Genomic DNA, 6,085 nt, shown 5'->3' with positions numbered 1-6,085 from the left:
AATGGTTTTTTTCCAATGCAGAATATCCTTGAAATAGAGAAAATGCATATTAAAAATGACTATAAAACCATTAGAGTGAGTCTAGGATACAGGTGTCCAGGATGCACGTGGAGGTCTGGGTCCTGTGAGAGCAGTTCAGGCCCAGAGGAAAGTCTGAGCCCTGGGTTCGGTCTGGTACCTCACCTGAACATCTCGGTTATAGAATAGTAGTTGGGGTTAAGCATAGAGATCTAGTCCCCTGATACAACTCTGTGTTCCAGGTTTGTGGCCTGGGCCCCGGGTGGGCCTATTAGGCCTGGTCATAAAGGTCTGGGACCCGGATGTATGTCTGAGCCCTGGATGTAGGTCTGCATACTTAGGCATAGTGTGGCCACTACAGGGCGCCATGGGTTTGGGGCAAGGGCAGGACCTCGGGATGATGAAATGGTGGTCAGGACTAGCCTGGTTATTTGGACTCCAATTATGGAATAGGTCCTGGCTTCTAGTATGCTTCCCCAAAATGGCCTTCTGGTCCTTGAGATAATGGTCTGGGACCAGGAGTTAAGTCTGGGCCTCGGTTGGAGGTCTGGGTTCTGGGAGGGCTTTCCTGGCCAGGGAGGGACTTCTGGACTTCCGGGGGGGAAAGGGGCCTGGTACCTCACCTGGACATCTGTGTTATAGAATTGGTGGTCTGGGTTACAAATTGAGAAGTACACCAGGATACAAGTGTGGATTTTGTGTTTGAGGCCTGGGCCCCGTTGTAAATTTCTCTGCCCCACCATGATAGTCTGGGTCCCTGATGTAGGTGTGAGCATCAGGTGGAGGTCTGGGTCCTGTGAGGGCAGTTCGTCTCTGGAGGGAAATCTTAGCCCTGGGGACTTTCTGGTACTTCACCTAACATCTTTTTTTTTTTTTTTTTTTTTTAATTTTTTAAATATTTTTATTGAGTTTTTACAGAGAGGAAGGGAGAGAGATAGAGAGCCAGAAACGTCGATGAGAGAGAAACATCGACCAGTCGCCTCCTACACATCCCCCACTGGGGATGCACCCGCAACCAACATACATGCCCTTGACCGGATTCGAACCCGGGACCCTTCAGTCCACAGACCGATGCTCTACCACTGAGCCAAACCGGTTTCGGCTCACCTAACATCTTGGTTAAGGAATAGTTGATGGGGTTACACATAGAGATCTAGTCCCCTGATACAACTCTGTGTTCCAGGTTTGTGGCCTGGACCCCAGGTGGGCCTATTAGGCCCCGCCATGAAGGTCTGGGACCCAGATATAGGTAGGTCTGAGGCCTGGATGTAGGTCTGGGTGCTCACGCATGGTGTGGCCACTAGAGGGCGCTATGGGCCCAGGGGTGAGGTTAGGGACAAGGGCAGGAGCTCAGGATGATGAAATGGTCGTCAGGACTAGCCTGCTTATTTGGACTCTATTTAAGGAATAGGCCCTCGGCCTGAGATGGTGGGGGCCGCTTTGCCAGCAAGTCTGAAGAGGAGGAGAAGCCCAACAGGGGCTGGGAAGCCAGGCCTGCCCGGGAGCCCTGCGACATGCCGCTGACCCAGAGAACAACTGGATCTTCATCAAGGAAGAGCAAGCCTTCGGGGGCCGAGGTCAGGCCCGGAGCCACCGCGGCCGGCCTCGGGTCCCAAGAATTCACCTTCCGTGGCCAGCCCGCTGGCGGTGGCCCCAGCATCTGCGGCTGCAGGGGGTGCGGAGGGGTGGGGGGAGTCCTGGGGGCGAGGGCTGCCCGAGGACTTCCCCGCGCCAAGCCCCGACAATGAGGGCTCCGAGGACCAAGAGCTGCCCAAGCGGCGGCGGCAGAGGCAACGAAGGCTCGCCCCTGGACAGGGAGGAGGTCGCCTCCAGGAAAAGCGACTTCAGGGCCTGTCGGTCCCACAGGATGTACCCCGACGACCACTGCGGTCTGAAGGCGAACAGCAGGGGCCCAAGGGCCTTCGGACGCGCCCTCCCTCCCCGGCTGAGCAACTGCGGCTACGGGCGGAGGGCCTCCCTGTCCAGACAGGCTGCCCACTGGCAGGGCCGCAGTGCCAGCGCCTGCTGGCAGGACCACGGCCCCCCGAGCGGCCCCGGCGGCCCCCGACTGGGACTGCGTCCCCGAGGCCGCCCGGCACTCGGACGCGCTGGGCTCCAGGGGCTGCGAGGACGGCTGCCTGGAGGACAAGAGGGCCTTCTTGCCATAAGACCCCGGGGCCGATGCCGAGAGCGCGGAGAACCGGCCCTTCCGGCTGAGGCGCCCCCGCGCCAGGACAAGCCCCCGCACTTCCAGCGTCTCAGGCAGGAGCGCGACTCCTTGGGTCTGTGGGGGCCTGAGGAGGAGCCCCACCTGCTGGCGGGTCAGTGGCCAGCCAGGCCCAAGCTCTGTCCCGGGGACAGGAGTGGCGCCGCGGGCCGCAGATCCCCCTCCCTCCCCCCCAGCTCTCCTACCAGAACTCCTGGGACCACACCGAGGAGGAGTGGGAGGCGGCCTCCGAGAGCAGCGACTTCAGCGAGAGGGATGGCTCCGGGCCTGAGCCCAGCTCCCACCTGAACAGCGGCCTGCCCAGCACCAACCTCAGGGAGAAGAAGGAGTTGGCCAAGCGAAGCTTCTCCAGCCAGAGGCCCCTGGTGGACAGGTAGAGCCGGAAGCTGGAGCTGGGGGGTTTGGGGAGAAGGCTGATAGGCCAGGCTGTGGAGACAGCTCTCCCTGTTATAAGAGCCTGCAGAGTGGGACGCCTTAGAAAGCCAAAAGGTAAAACAACACACAGCCCTGAAAAAAAAAAAGAAAAAAAAAAAAAGGAATAGGCCCTGGCTTCTAGTATGGTTTCCTGAAATGGCCTTCTGTTCCTCCCCAGAATGGTCTGCGACCAGGAGGTAGGTCTCGGCCACGGACAGAGGTCTGGGTGTTGGGAGCACCTTTTTGGCCAAGGAGTGACTTTTGGGCTCCTGGGGGTCGGTCTGGTACCTCACTTGGACCTCTGGGTTATGGAAATGGTGGTCTGGGTTAAAAATTGAGAAGTATACCAGGATACAAGTCTGGATTCTGTGTTTGAGGCCTGGGCCCTGTTGTAAATTTCTCTGCCCCACCATGATAATCTGGGTCCTGGATGTAGGTGTGAGCCCCAGATGGATGTCTGGGTCCTGTTTGGTCATTTATTTCCTGGAGAGAAGTCTGAGGCCCGGGTATGCTATGGTACCTCACCTGAACATCTTGGTTAAGGAATAGTTGTTGGGGTTACCATAGAAATCTAGTCCCCTGATACAACTCTGTTCCAGGTTTGTGGCCTGGGCCCCAGCTGGGCCTATTAGGCCCCGCCATGAAGGTCTGGGACCTGCCTGTAGGTCTGAGCCCAGGTTGTAGGGCTGGGTGCTCATGCATGGTGTGGCCACAAGGGGGCGCTGTGGATGCAGGTAGGAGGTTTAGGAACAAGGGCCGGAGCTCAGGATGATGAAATGGTGGTCAGGACTAGCCTGGTTATTTGTACTCCATTTAAGGAATAGGCCCTAGCTTCTAGTATAGTTCCCCGAAATGGCCTTCTGTTCCTTGCCATAATGGTCTGCGACCAGGAGGTAGGTCTGGGCCCAGCACGGAGGTCAGGGACCTGGGAGGCCTTTTGGGGCCAGGGAGGGCCATCTGGGCCCCTGGCTGGTGGTCTGGTACCTCCCCTGGACCTCTGGGTTATGGAAATGGTGGTCTGGGTTACAAATTGAGAAGTACACCCAAGATACAAGTCTGGATTCTGTGTTTGAGGCCTGGGATCCGGGAAAATCTTCTCAGCCTACCATAATAATCTCCGTCCCTGATGTAGGTGTGAGCCCCAAGTGGAGGTGTGGGCCCTGTGAGGACAGTTCAGGCCCGGAGGAAAGTCTGAACCCCGGGAATGCTCTGGTACCTTACCTGAGCATCTTGGTTAAAGAATAGTTGTTGGGACAATGGTGGTTGTGGCTTCTCTGGTACTTGAGGAGGGCGGCTCAGGGGCAGGGGCGGCGGGGCATGCGGGGTGTCCCAGTGGGCCCGGTGCGGGCGATGAGCTGAAGCCTCCTTGTGGCCACTGGGCTGCACCTGTGCCTTGGCGCCTTCGCCCTCGGGGCTCTGGGTCGGGCCACCTGTCCTGCCCGCCACCACCCGCCTCGAGCCTGCAGGCAGTGCTGTGGCCTAGGCCTAGGAGTGCTCACTGTAGCGCCTGCTGTGCGCCATTTTGGAGGAGTACGGCCGCTTCAGCCTGTGCCATGAGGTCGGCGGCTTAGGGTGCTTGAAGGATGCCTGCATCACCTCTGGATGTGGATGTTCTCCACCTACTTCATGGAGAAATGGGCGCCTTGGCAGGACGACATGCTCTTCTACCTGTGCTGGAAGCTGGCGTTTGTGGGCTCCGAGAGCGGGGTTGACTGGAGGAAGCTGCCAAAGGCCGAGCCTGAGGTGGAGGTGTACCGGAGGTGGGGGGGACGACTCCAAGAAGCTGCCAGGCTTAGGGGACCCTGACATTGACTGGGAGGAAAGCATCTGCCTGAACCTCATCTTCCAGAAGCTGGACTACATGGTCACCTGTGCCGTGTGCACGCGCTCTGAGGGGGGCGACATCCACATCCATAAGAAGGAGTCCCTGGTGAGCCACTGACCCGAGCCCAGGCCTCCCACCGCCCCACCAGGCATAGTAGCCTTGCCTCCCAGGTGCTGGAAGAGGTGTGTTTTAGACTGCACGCTCCACCTGGGTGTGAGGCCTCACTGCGCCCTTCAATCTCCTTCCTTTCAGCAAGTGTTTGCGTCCCCCAGCAAACACCCCATGGAGAGCAAGGGGGAGGAGTCTAAGATGAGCTTCGCCAACATCTTCATGATCGACAGCTTCGAGGAGGCGTTCAGCGACATGACTGTGGGGGAGGGAGAGATGGTCTCTGTGGAGCTGGTGGCCAGTGACAAAACCAACATGTTCCAAGGGGTCATCTTCCAGGGCTCCATCCACTACGAGGCGCTCTAGAAGGCGCATGACAACCGGGTGAGTGTGGCCGCCCGCATGGCGCAGATGTTCTTCGGCTTCTACAAGTACAACAACATGGAGTTCGTGCGTATGAAGGGGCAAGGGCCACGCAGAGAGGGCGGTGAGCCGTGTGTCCACTGGTGACACGTCCCCCTGCAGGACGGAGGAGGACTCCAGGCCGGCTTCACCCATTCACGAGTGGATGACCTCCTTCAGTACAACCCTGACCTCGGAGCAGAACAACTGTCCCACATTTTTCTTCCCGTCCCTCAAGAGGAAGGTGCCCTGCAAGGCGCCGAGATGAAGAAGGACAGCAAGGAGTTCTTCTGGGAGGACGATGATGCAGCGGACCTGCACAATGCCACCAACCTGCGGTCGTGGTCCCTGTCTAGCACGAGGCGGTCCCTGATTGAGTCCTGGCTGAAGCTGAACAGAGTGGATGGAAACTTCCTTCTCTATGCACATCTAACCTACGTCACTTTGTCGCTGCATCGGATCCTAACAGACATCCTGGAAGTCCTGCAGAAGCCCATCCTGATGACCTAGCTGCGTGGAGCCCACGCAGAGCCCCCGGCCCTGGAAGTACTGCCAAGTGCCTACCTGTCCACCGCCACCGGGGTCTGTGACAGCCAGCACGGAGCGGGCAGCCATTCAACCCCGGGCCAGGGTCGACTCCACGAACACCAGCCCAAACTGAAGTGCCTCTTCCTCTCCTCACTGGCTCTGCTCCTGCCCTGCGCCCGCCCATCACCCCAACCCGTCTCTGGAGAGCCCTCGGCACCCAAAGAACCACAGATGCCCCGAGGCCAGAGAGAGAGCGAAGGAGCAGCCAGCGGCCAATGCGTCCAGACCTGCCGACCCACTCAGCAGGCGGAGACTGCCCACGGGCACCCCGTGTGCCCATGGTCCGTGCTTCCAAAGGAAGCGGCTAGGATTTTGCAGTTCCGTGCCAATGAACCTCTGTGTCTGCATTGGTCCTATGTCTGTCCTCCCTAGCATGATCCTAAAGGGGGCCCCCTGAGGAGGTGGGGAGCACCACTGTTGGATGGGGTGGCCCTGGGCCGGGAACATGTCACCCACACCCGCTCCAGGGAGGCCTCGAGCTCAGCAGACAGGCCTGGATACCG

General features: G+C 58.9%; 1 pseudogene across 1 annotated transcript; it reads left to right on the top strand.

Annotated features, from left to right (window-relative positions):
* Positions 1–1,762: 1,762 nt before the first annotated feature.
* Positions 1,763–5,570, top strand: LOC311632665 (uncharacterized protein KIAA0930-like; annotated as a pseudogene). Its single transcript has 5 exons — positions 1,763–2,335; positions 2,422–2,618; positions 2,838–2,856; positions 4,164–4,589; positions 4,737–5,570. The product of its transcript is annotated as an uncharacterized protein KIAA0930-like (transcript).
* Positions 5,571–6,085: the final 515 nt, after the last annotated feature.

Source organism: Pipistrellus hanaki, assembly GCF_964339955.1.
Source record: "Pipistrellus hanaki genome assembly, chromosome: 14".
Lineage (NCBI taxonomy): Eukaryota > Metazoa > Chordata > Mammalia > Chiroptera > Vespertilionidae > Pipistrellus > Pipistrellus hanaki.
The sequence above is the reverse complement of the archived record's forward strand: the minus strand, read 5'-3'. Positions and strand labels throughout refer to the sequence as shown.